Below are 12,950 nucleotides of genomic sequence, written 5' to 3'. Positions count from 1 at the left end.
AAAATGTACCCTTAGGGACCATGGCAACTTCATCATTAAGTTCCCTTTATTAAATTTTAAAATTAAATTTTATTGTGGTTATTATGATCAGCCATCTGGGTTTTATCTGAGCAACTCAAAGACAATAAGGAAACTTTGTTGCATCTACAATAATCTTCACTTCAGAAAAAAAAGTCCTTCCGAAAATATAAGGGGAGGTTAAAAATACTACCTAATGGGCAGTTGAATCCCAGAACAGTCGTATAAAAATACAGTCAAAGACAGAGGTCATGAAAGAACCAGCGCTCCTTAGAGACCTGACAGATTTCAGGTCAGGCACAGCAGATACACAGATGAACCTGGGGCATTGTGTTGAGCCAGAAATCTATTAAAGATTACTCCAGGGCATATCAAAAGGACTCAGGAATCAAGTTAAAGAGGCTCTCTCTGACCAAAGATGGGACAATTTGAGCATTCGTAACAAGAAGTGCAGTATATTGAAACACTTAATATGTTTAAACCCACGATTCATTACACACGCGCATGCACACACGCACACATATCCATCAATGACTTCATTGGTCACCTTCAGAGCATGTTGAGCAAACTATCTCAGGATTTTGAAAACTGGTAATAAAGGAAAATAAACAAGGATTTGTCCTGCCTTCCCTCAATGAACTGTAGCTCAAAGAAACCCAATAGTGGATCAAAAGAAGTTTCTTACTATAGAAACATCCAAGCTAATAAATGAAGAAGGAATGAGAGAATTAGACTATTCTATTTTGCCATCACTTATGAACTAATAAATCTAACGGCAGTAATAAATAATTACTAAATGGTAGTTAACATCACAGCAAGTAAGATAACCAGACATCCACGCCTGCTGTTGGAAGTATACAATACGACGTACAAAGTCGTCTTGCCAAAAAATTAATTCTGAATCTGATCAAGGCATTAAATGGCCTACCAGTCTACAACAAATACAGGAGATGAAAGAACATGTTAAATGACATTCTGGGGATGCAGTGACCAGCACTCAGAGAGTGGTATGCCCAAAAGTGGTGTTTCTCAAAGTGTGGTCCCCAGAGCAAAAGGTGTTGCAACTGCTTGTTACCAGTCCGTGATGAGATAAAGAGTTTGCGTCAGAAGGTTACATCGCTAGGCACACTCTTTAGTGCAGCTGGAGGAAACTGTGTGTCATTGTCACTCTGGGGCAATCTCCTTAGCTCATACAGACCAGCGCATGGACTGGCAGCACGACTGCATAAATGACCTGGTCTCTTCTAAAATTTAGGAAAAACAGAGAAAATGAAACACAAATCAAAAGAGATTTAATAGAAATATAAAGAAATTGCGATAAAGTAAGTATATTTTTGTGCTGATTTAAACAAAATCTATAAGAAAATCAAGAAAATTTGAACACTGGATATTTAATAATATTGATGAATTAGATTTGCAGATGGGATAAGGGTATTGTGGCTGTGTTTAATATTTAGAGACGCATTTTGGAATATTATAGATGAAATGATATGATGTCTAGGATTTTCTTCAAAATAATATGGAGAGATGTTGGAAGTGGATAAGAGGTGTAAAAGTAACAGGATTAGACATGTGTTGAAGTTAAGTTGGATGAGAGACACACATACTTTCATTTCATTATTTTCTCTACTTTTGCATACGCTACAATTTTCTAAAATAAAAGGTTAAAAACTAAAAAAATAAAACAAAGAAACAATAAGTGAATTTCACTGCTATGAAAATAAATAAATAATAAAGATAGAATTCGAAGACAGTGATAACTAGAATTAGGAGCAAAATAACACTGAGTAATTTTTAAATAGGCAGAAATAGTTTGTAAACACACTACATACATGCTGGATGCATACTTACAGTTTTCTTTTGCTAAAAAATTGTTTTTGTAACATTGAAACTCAGCAGTTGAATAAGGACATATGCAGAATGTTCCTATAACTCACTATTATGGATTGAATGGTGTCTCCCAAAAAACGTATGCTAAAGCCCTACCCTGGTACCTCTGAACGTGACCTTCCGTGGAAATAAGGTCTTTGAAGATGTAGTCACGGTAAGATGAGATCATTAGGGTGAGCCCTAATCCAATATGGCTGGTGTCCTCATAAAAAGAGGGAAATTTGAGTACAGAGAAACACAGGGTGAACATCATATGAAGATGGACACAGAGATTGGAGTGATGCATCTATAAGCCAAGGAGCACTGCATGTTGGTTGCTGGAAATCACCATGAGCTCGGAAAGAGACATGAAACAGATTCTCTCTCAGAACCCTCAGAAGGAATCGACACTACTGACACCTTGATTTCAGACTTTTCTCCTCCAGAACTGTGAGACCAAAACTTTCTACTGTTTGAAGCCATCTAGTTTCCAGGACTTTGTTACAGCAGTCCTAAGAAACTAATACAGCCACTGAGGTTAATAATACAATTGGTGCCTGTATGTCAAAGGGGTGAGTAAGGGAAAGGGTGGTTCATTGTGCTTTTACATAGTCCTTTTTATCAAAAACAATGTCATTTAACAGTTGACTGAGTTGTTTTTTTATTTTCAGAATGGCAACTTTGTGTTTCCTTTTTAATCACAAAGCTTAAGAAGAGACAGCTACAGTACTTAGCCTGAAGCAGGAAGAAAAAAAATCTTAAACTTTGACCAAGCAAATGAGCATTTTTCCTGCAAAATTAAGCATGACTATTCAAAAAACACCAAAACAACTGGTCATTTTGGATAAAAACCTCATTATTTGTGGATTTTTTAAAAATGTGGTCACTAATTATGTGGGTATCATCTGGGCCAACATTTTCTAGTCCTTTGTTCCATGTGGCCAACTTCTGAAAAACTTTATAATGAAATTTGATATGTTTAGCTTACAGATCCATGAAACTGGACATTTATTTAAAAGCTATATTCTTTACTACAATTATGAGGACAAAAGAAGGAAAAGAGGAGAAAGTGGAAAGGGGACACACAAAAAAAGAAAAATTAAAAGAGAAAAGCTTAGAATGGGTGGCAAAGACATGACCCTTTTCTCTGCTTGGCTTTATAGACAGTTCATACTGGTTTGCTTTTTGGTGCATAGATTTGATGTCTTAACGTCTGCGGTACATTCTCTGCAGTGACTAGGGAGTTACATCTGTGATCCAGCTAGGACCTAAGTTGAACAGATCTTGTTCCTTTACAAAATGATAGTACAAGACAAAGAGAATGAGGCCATCAGTCTTGAGGAAAGCAGGACTCAAGTTTTCCTAGAAGAGGATCCCAGGGAATTAAACTCAACCCAAAATAAGTTTATCTGCCGTTTGCAGTCATAAGTTTTGTTGGCAGTTCTTAACTCTTGGCATCATTGAGAGTTTCGTCAGTGGCGAGGCAACTCATTGTTATCCTCTCAACGCCTTCTCTGAGTGCAGCGTATGGCACTTTCCTGCTGCCTTCTAGCAGCTGCTGTCATGCTCCCAGGAAGTCTTCCAAGCTCCTCAGAGCTGCGCCAGGAAAATAAACCTGGGAATGAAAAAACACTGTCACCCCCCTAGATGCCCCTGAGCTCTTTAATGTCAGAGGCTGATGTTTAATTCAACAGTATTCTGAAACATCCTGATGCTGTAGTGTATCCACGATCACTCATTCAAGGGCAGGTAGAGAATGAGGATGAGGAGTAAGAGGAGTGTATGTTTAAGAAAACATATGAAAAAGTATTCTGATTTAGATGATATTAATTCTTCTTCTTTTTTTATTTTTTTTGAGGAAGATCAGCCCTGAGCTAACATCTGCTGCCAAACCTCCTCTTTTTTGCTGAGCAAGACTGACCCTGAGCTAACAACCATTCCCATCTTCCTCTACTTTATATGTGGGACGCCTACCATAGCATGGCTTGCCAAGCCGTGCCGTGTCTGCCCCTGGGACCCAAACTGGTGAATCCTGGGCCACCAAAGCGGAACATGCGCACTTAACCACTGTGCCACCAGGCTGGCCCCAATGATATAATTTCTTAAAGATAAAATACTTCTGTTCAATTTCCCAAATAAAATCAGGGATGATAAAATTTGACTCAAAAATATGGTACATGTATATAACTTCAGTTTCACGTTTTTTCAAGTTCATGTTGGAGAAGAGATTAGACGGTATGAGAAGGAAAGGAAAAGAATTGAGTGACAAGAAAGATAAAGTAGGATGGAGAGAAAGAAATCAAGAGAGGGTACAGAAAAGAGAGACATGGACAACAAAGAAGAAAAGGATCAGCTCAGTAAGTTCTGAGGTGAGTAAGAGTTGATTTATTTGGGTGACAGAGTTTTCTGATCTTTGGCAATGATAATTAGTTGATTAGTCATTTCCCACAACTTTGACTTATTAAACTTAAACCTAAGGTCCTCAGTTCTGAGTACACATTGTAATCACATGGAAGCTAAAAAGTACCGATGTCTGAATCTAACCCCAGACATTCTTTTTTATTTGATCTGGGTACTGCCTGCAATTTTGGTTTTTAAAAGCTCCCCAGATGAATCTAATGTGTAGCCAAGGTTGAGTGATTGCCATGAAACTCCCATGACTGACAGACTCAGAGCACCCTCCTCCAAAAAAGGAATGAACGGCACCCCCAGAACTGTGGGACCCTCTCATATTTTAGACTGGTGGTTCTGAAAACAAGGTGTGCATCAATGTCCCCATGGAACTTTTTATGAATATCAATTTCTTTCTCCTCATATCAGTGATTCTGATTCAGTAGGTTTTGCCTGAGCATTTGTGTTTTGAAAAATCTTCATGGATAGCTGATGTAAAACAAACACATAAGATCCTGACTTAGATGTTTAAACTTCAATTCACTCAGATATTAAGAGTCAGGGAAGTACTAGAAAGAGATGATCTTTATCAGAAGTATGAGTATTCAAAAGCTGCTGTAACAAAGAACCACAACCAACAACAGAGACTTATTGTTTCACAGTTCTGGAGGCTAGAAGTCCAAGATCAAGGTGTCAGCCTGGTTGGTTCCTTTTGAGCCATGGTGTGTCTGTTCCCTGCCTCTTCTCTAGCTTCTGATGGTTTGCTGGCAATCTTTGGCATTCCTTGGCTTATGGAATCTGCCTTCATCTTCTTATAGCGTTGTCCCTGTGTACGTCTGTGTCCAGATTTCCTCTCTTCACAGGACGCCAGTTACATGAATTAGGGCCCACCTCAGTGATCTCACTTTAACTAATTACCTCTGGAAAGACCCTATCTCCAAATAAGGTCACATTCTGAGGGGGTTAGGACTTCAACATGAATTTTGGGAGGACACAATTCAGTGAGTAACATCAGATGTCTCTTTTTTCCTCCAAGAATACATTGGCATTGATAATATCTGCATTGCCAATTCTCAAAGAATTAGAATTCCATAAAATATAAGTCATGCAAACCGTCTTGAATCTAATATAATTCTAATTTGTCGTCTGCCAGACTTTAGAAATTGGATTCTGTCATTCATCTATTGACCATTCTGATCAGATAAAACTGTGTTTACGACATTTTGCAATTTCTTCTCTGTTTGCAAGGCATCCATGAGGACTTTGTAATGTGCTAAATTTTAAGAATGCATTAGCTTTCAGACATTTTTAACTAAGATGATGGTGATAGTACGGTGTTATGCTAAAAACATCAAGGTTTTCCCTAATGAAGTTTTTATTACCAATGAGTTCTTTTCCAGCCTTGAAATAAATTTTGTAGAGAAATTGACAATTCCGAGGGTAAAAGATATTCTTTGTGATTCTTCAGTTACCAAGTTCATTTTGGCTCATATTGCCTTTACTATTCGTCTTTTTTTTTTTTTGACAACTAAATATCAGTCCTTGGCATATATGGTTCTCTGAGATTTGACCTCAGTTGTCAGCAGATCACCTAAATGATTAAATTCATCCTCTTAAAATAAAATATAAAATGTTCTCTTTTCCACTGTACAATTTCTAACTAGAATTTTTATTTTTCACAAAAAATTAAAAGCCTGTCGACTAGTCTAAGTAGCGCAAAGTCTGAAAAAAGTTACTCAAAACTGTTTCAGCACATCAAGGTTTCATGACTTTTTGAGGGGAAATTTGGAAATAACATTACCTTATAGCACAAGATATAAGATAATAACAAGATCCTTATCAGAGGAGGACGCAGTTCTAGCATGTTCAAATATAGACAAACCAATTTAATTTGAGAATTCAACAAATGAAGAAACACTAAACGTGTTTGTACTTTATTTTTGAATCTGAGAGGGAAGACAGCTCAGGGAAAAATGATGAATGAAATTGAGATAAGAGCTAGTTTCGTGGCAGTTTCACCAAGAACTGTCTTCATTGCTCATATGGAAAAGGACGTTAGAGCAAGAAGTCTTAAAAAAGAAGAAATAAACAGACTTGAGCCAAAACACTAAACAGTGGGATTTGGGTTTGTTCTGGTTTTCACAATTTCTCTTTTGGGAATTTGCTTTAAGGGGGAGTCTTAATTGTTCTGTCCCAGAAGCGATTCCATATTTGTAAGATAGGGAACAAGGAGTGTGTGTGTGTGTGTGTGTGTGTGTGTATGATTTCTGGATTGTGTGAACGTTGCCTTTCCTCTAATACACAAAAGCAGCAATAGTTTATATGTCCAGATTTTCCACCTAGAGAGATGAAATGAACCCAGAATTGAGGGGACGTTTTGGCTGAGAGCCTCAGTTGGGATGGGGAAAGCAAACAGAAGAAGGTTAGCTGAAGGTTAAGCTGTGTTGTATTGATGTAGTAATGTTGTCTTTAGAACAAATTAGCTCACTGGGACCTCGTGACACAGTGGAGTATGAAACCCTTCTTTACAAAAAGAACATGTGAGAGTTGTTTCTAGCTTGAAAAATGCCAGTGAAAAATTACACAGAGATCAAGCTTGAAAAATGTTTACTTTGCAGAAAATCATTTAAAAATGGAATCTCAATTTTGTTGGCAGCTCAGTTTTTTCAAAGAGCTATTTATTCTAGACTCCTGCGGCATATGGTTTATTGCAGTTTATATGGCGTATTGGAACTGCGCGAACTTGAGCACCTTAGGGAATGTTTGTTTTTATTTTTTTAAAGGTAGTTGGACTGAAATTCAGTATGAATCATATAAGAAAGATTTAGAAGCATGCGAAGATAAATGTTTCCCATGTGACACAGAACAGCACATCTGGAAGGTGATCCTAGATAAATAAATACCTGAAAAGACCATAGTTTTAACAGATATCAATAAAGAATAGAGTTGCATTTTTTCCATAATTTGAGAAAGAAATATAGTTTTATGTTAAAAAAAGAATAATATCATCTCATGCAAATTTCTGGAAGCTTTATTTGTGTCTAAATAGTCCTGTAACTTATTCTTTCTCTCATTAATTCACTCACTCACTTGCGCAACAAACCTTACTGAGTATCCACTATTATAGTGCTACTCTGTTAGGCTCCATAGATATAAAAATGAGTAAGACGCACACACCTCTTGCCTTAAAATATTTCTTAGGTCATTCACCAATAAATTTTTTTAAGCACATGACTTTCGTGCACGTCAGCTGATGCCCCCAACATAATAATATGTATTAAGACTCCATTATAATATAAAGAATAATTCCTAACCTCTACTTAGACTTGTGAAGAATTTATCTCTTCTTTTTTAGATAATTTAAAAAATTTTACGTTCGCTTTTTTTTTCCTGTCGCCGGGAACAAATCTATATCACTTAGTAATCCTTAAAATGCAATTGTTACTCGTGCTAAAATAGAAAATATTCATCAAGCAAAATACAGCTTCATTTCAGGTTTGAATCAAAGAATCTTTCAGTTTTGTTCCTCCTTAATTTTTGAAAATGCATTCCCACACAGTGTGTTTTACTGAATTCGATTAACAAGGTAGAGACTTCTAGAAAGTCGAAGATGAGAGAGTTTATCGAAGTTAATGTGAAAATTCTAAAATCACTGAGCTGAAGAGGAAAGCAATAAAATAGCAAGCTTTGTACCTTCAATCATTTAATTTTTAGTTAGTCATACACATTTCAAAATAGCTAGATGAATGTATGTACACATTGCACACCTAATGATATTTTTTATTTACACATTGTTTTGCAAAACACAAAGCACGTTCATAAAGGACTTGGCAGAGTATTGTAACAGAGGAAGGACAGATAAATATTAGTTGTCATTTTTTGTTAAGCTCTTTGCACTCATTGTCTCATTTAGTGTTCACCAGCCTATGCGTAGATGCTAGTATTGCTGCTATTTTAGAGAAAGAAAATGGAAGATAAAAAAGCTAAACAGGGGCTAGCCCGTTGGCCAAGTGGCTAAGTTTGCGTGCTCCTCTTCAGCAGCCCAGGGTTCACCAATTTGGATCATGGGCACAGACCCACGCACCGCTTATCAGGCCATGCTGTGGCAGCATCTCACGTAGAAGAACAGAATGGCTTACAACTAGGATGTACACCGCTGTACTGGGGCTTAGGGGAGAAAAAGCAAAATTGGAAAAAAAAAGAGGAAGTTTGGCAACATATGTTAGGTCCGGGCCAATCTTCCTCACACACACGCAAAAAAGCTAAACGGTTGTTCTTTGTTTCTATACTCTTGCTAGTGCTGCGAATTTAAGCCTTGAGACTCCAGGTGTCTCTTCTTTCACTTATCTCTACCTGCCATAATCTCTGCCTGACTCTCTTTTCTCATATATAGGCATGGTCCATTTTTTTTTCTTTTAAAGATTGGCGCCTGAGCTAACAACTGTTGCCAATCTTTTTTTTTTTTTCCCTGCTTTTTCTCTGCAAATCCCCCCAGTACATAGTTGTATATTTTTAGTTGTGGGTCCTTCTAGTTGTGGCATGTGGGACGCCGCCTCAACATGGCCTGACCAGCGGCACCATGTCCGCACCCAGGACCTGAACCAGCAAAACCCTGGGCCCCCGAAGCAGAACACATGAACTTAACGACTCTGCCAAGGGGGTGGGCCCCAGCATGGTTCATTTTTGAGCAAAATTTATTCCTGAGCAAAGGATACAACTTAAAGAGCAAGCATGGCTGATCATCGGCCATGGTATGTGTCTGAGTCAGACATGATTCTGTCTTCACAGGAAATTTTAAAATGTGCAAGTATTGTGTGAAATAATTAAAGTATAGGGGTTTTGTTAGCACCCAATAGATAGAAGGCTCAAAACATACATGGGGGCTGCTTGGAGTCTAATAAATTCTTCTTGCAAAATATTATGTCCCAGGTTTTAATGATCATTCAGATTTAACCTAGACCTTCCTATAATCTTAATCTAATTTCAGCTAATGATATATGAAATCACTTCCTGTTACAGCAGCCACTTCCATAAATGCCAACATTTATGTTTCCAGTGTACATTAAAAAAAATCACAACCCTCTTAGTCTCAGTGTGCTCAAATTTAGCACCAGGTTGCCAGATGAAACCCTGAAATAGCACCTGGCCACCTACCTTAATTCGTAGACCAATAAAATCTAGAGCCTTAAAAATGCCATCACCTTGTTTGACTGCACTGAACTGTGAAACCTGGAAGAATGTAGAAACCAGAACAGGCTACTAAAATGAGGTCATCTTGCTAAAGGGACAATTTGTAATGGGGCATTGTGCTGACAGGCCTGCAAGCCTATAGTCTAAAGTCGATGTGTATATTTGAGCTCAAAATAGACCCTGTGTGTGACAAAAACAGCATTATTCTCAATAGTTGAGGGAACTTGATGGATGTTGCTTCTCTAAACTCTGGAAACTTAAGCTTGAGGCCCTATGGAAAGGTCTATTCTGTAGCATGTTCTGTTTTCTTAAAGAAATGATGGTGTATGTAGAAAGAATGGTCGACACATGCTTGCTGAACACAAAGAGCTATCTCTGTCTTTATTTTCCAAATTTGAAAAAACAAAAATAGCAACAGAATGTATAGTCTGACATAGCGTTTTTGCCTCCTGATCATTAAAAAGGTTTATCTCAGTTTAAACTTTAAACCACATTTTATAATACATTGCTTTTGGTGAAAAGATTACAATTAAATTAAATAGTATTGCCTCCAAAATCTGGGTGGAATTGCTTATCTAGAACCTGATACTTTGTTGGCAGAGATCGCATAGTGAATTGAGTAGTTTCAGGAGACATAGAAGTTTCTTTTTGTAGTACATACTTTATGCTCTATGCATAATCTATATGAACAGCATTAAGTTGGATTTTCACTTTGATTTTTTTAACTGTCAAGCAGAAAGATAGATGTGCAAAAAAAAATCCTTCATTTTCAAGGATTTATCTATTCTAGATTTCCAGATGTCTCCAAATCAGTAATGCTTCATGTTAATTTCTAGATCAGACAACTCTTCTCTCTTAATAACAGCAGAATTCATTTCCCTTAGTGGGAGGGGTTTGCTCCAACAGTCTTTAGAAACCGTCGTGGGTGGATGAGAAGCAGGAAATGAGAACTATAGTTCTAGCCCTACCTGGTTGGTTCATCCAATGGGGTAGATCAGCTTCCTCATCTTGAAGATGAGGGCTCAAAGTCAATACAGTCATGCACCCCATAATGGTTCAGTCAACAGCGAACCGCCTTCACGACGGTGGTCCCATAAGATTGTAGTGGAGCTGAAAAATTCCTGTTGCCTAGTGACTTCATAGCTGTCATAATGTTGTAGCACAATGCGTTACTCGTAGCTCCGATCTGAAAGAACAAGAACAAAGTGATAGAAGCTGTTAAAGGATCTGCTTCATCAGAGACAACAAGACTAACAAAAATTCGAGAAGGGCCTATATCAGAGGTGAAGAAACTTCTAATGACCTGGCTTGAAGACCAGACACAGAAGCACATCTCTCCCAGCGCCATGACAATCATAGCCACAGCAAAAAGTTTGTTGGCAATGTTGACAGAAAAAGCTGGACCCATCTACGCTGTTGAATTTACTGCCAGGTTTAAATGATTCAAGAATCATTATTCGTTACATAATGTGAAAGTGAGTGATGAGTCTGCAAGCGCTGATGTGAAGACATTGAAGAATTTTGGAAACTAGATAAGCTGATTGTGGAGGAAAATTACTTGCAAGAGAAAATATTCAGTATGGATGAAATTTCCCTACTCTGGAAATAGATGCCTGAGAAGACTTTCATCCATAAGGAGGGCAAGTCAATGCCAGGTTTCACGGCTTTTAAAGATTTTATTTTTCCTTTTTCTCCCAAAGCTCCCCGGTGCATAGTTGTGTATTTTTTAGTTGTGGGTCCTTCTAGTTGTGGCATGTGGGATGCCACCTCAGCATGGCTTGATGAGCAGTGCCATGTCCGTGCCCAGGATACAAACTGGCAAAACCCTGGACCGCCGAAGTGGAGTGCGCGAAACGTAACCACTCGGCCACTGGGCTGGCCCATCATGACTTTTAAAGACAGAATAACAATCTTGCTTGGGGACAATGTTGCAGGCTGCAAATGGAAACCCTTTGTGGTCTGGTACAGTGAGAACCCCAGGGCCTTCAAGCATATCAGTAAGCACACACTGCCAGTGTACTACAGGAGCAATAAAGTCCTGGATGACCCAGCTCCTCTTCCAAGATGCCCTCCTGAATCGCTACGCCAGCGAAATGGAGAAGTACTATTTGGAGAATAACGTACCTTTCAAGATTTCGTTAATTGTCCATAATGCTCTTGGACGTGCTTCTTTGGTTGATGATCTTCATCCCAATATCAAAGCAGTGTTTCTTCCTCCAAACAGCACCTCTTTGATCCAACCAATGGATCAAGGAGTTATAACAGCTCTTAAGGTCTACTACCTGAGGAAGACCTTTGCCCAGGCTTTTGCTGCAACTGAGGAGGACAGAAAAGACACTGATGCAATTCTGAAATGATGAAAGCGTCTACAACTGTATCAAGAACCTTGCTTGGATTTGGGGTGATGTCACCAAGGAGTGAATGAATGGCATCTGGAACAAGACACTCAAGAGTTTTGTCCATGACTTCAAAGGATTTGCCAAGGATGAGGAGGTCGCAAAAATCAACAGGGCTGTGGTTGAGATGGCAAACAACTTTAACCTGGGTGTGGATGAGGATGAAATTGAGGAGCTCCTGGAGGTGGTTCCTGAGGAGTTGTCAGAACTGGAATAGGAATTCATAGCTGAAGAAGAGGAAAGAGAAAAGGAAACACAGGAGAAGAAAAAGAACCCCCAAGAAAATTCACAGTGAAAGGTCTAGCAGAAGCTTTTGAAGACCTTGACGAGCTCCTTAAAAAGTTTGAAAACACGGACCCTAACACCAAAAGGTTTTCATTAATAGAGAGGTATATTCATGGAGAATTGTCTGCTTAGAAGCAAATCTATGATGGAAAAAAAGAAACAAATCTAGCAAACCACCGTGGCCATGTTTCTGAAAAGAGTGGCACCTCCTCAGGAAGAGCCCCAGGCGGATCCAACAGGAGGTATTCCAGAAGAAGACATTGTTATCATAGGAGATGACAGCTCCATGCGTGTTACTGTCCCTGAAGATCTTTCAGTGGGACAAGATGTGGAGGTGGAAGACAGTGATATTGATGATCTTGACACTGTGTAAGCCTAGGCTAACGTGTGTGTTTGTGTCTTGGTTTTTAATGAAGAAATTTAAAAGTTAAAAAAAAGTTAAAAATTAAAAAAATAGAAAAAAGCTTACAGAATAAGGATATAAATGAAGAAAATGTCATTGTACAGCTGTACAATGTGTCTGTGTTTTAAGTTGTGTTTTTACAAAAGAGTCAAAAGGTTAAGAAAATTAAGAAGTTTAGAAAGTAAAAAATTACAGTAAGCTAAGGTTAATTTATTATTGAAGAAAGAAAAATATTTTCTAGCCTAAGTGTGCAGTGTTTCTCAAGTCTACAGTAGTGTAGCTAACGTCCTAGGCCTTCACATTTGCTCACCACTCACTCACTGACTCACCCAGAGCAACTTCCAGTCCTGGAAGCTCCATTCATGGTTAAGCGCCCCACACAGGTGTACCATTTTTCA

General features: G+C 38.3%; 1 long non-coding RNA gene across 1 annotated transcript; it reads right to left on the bottom strand.

Moving 5' to 3' along the window:
• Positions 1–10,259: 10,259 nt before the first annotated feature.
• Positions 10,260–11,780, bottom strand: LOC139085315 (uncharacterized). The gene is made up of 2 exons (XR_011543596.1): positions 11,593–11,780; positions 10,260–10,654 (listed from the first exon to the last, which is right to left on the bottom strand). It is a non-coding gene; the product is annotated as an uncharacterized lncRNA (long non-coding RNA).
• Between the last annotated feature and the right edge of the window lie 1,170 nt (positions 11,781–12,950).

This window comes from Equus przewalskii, chromosome 8, assembly GCF_037783145.1.
Source record: "Equus przewalskii isolate Varuska chromosome 8, EquPr2, whole genome shotgun sequence".
In the NCBI taxonomy this organism is placed as follows: Eukaryota; Metazoa; Chordata; class Mammalia; order Perissodactyla; family Equidae; genus Equus; species Equus przewalskii.
The sequence above is the reverse complement of the archived record's forward strand: the minus strand, read 5'-3'. Positions and strand labels throughout refer to the sequence as shown.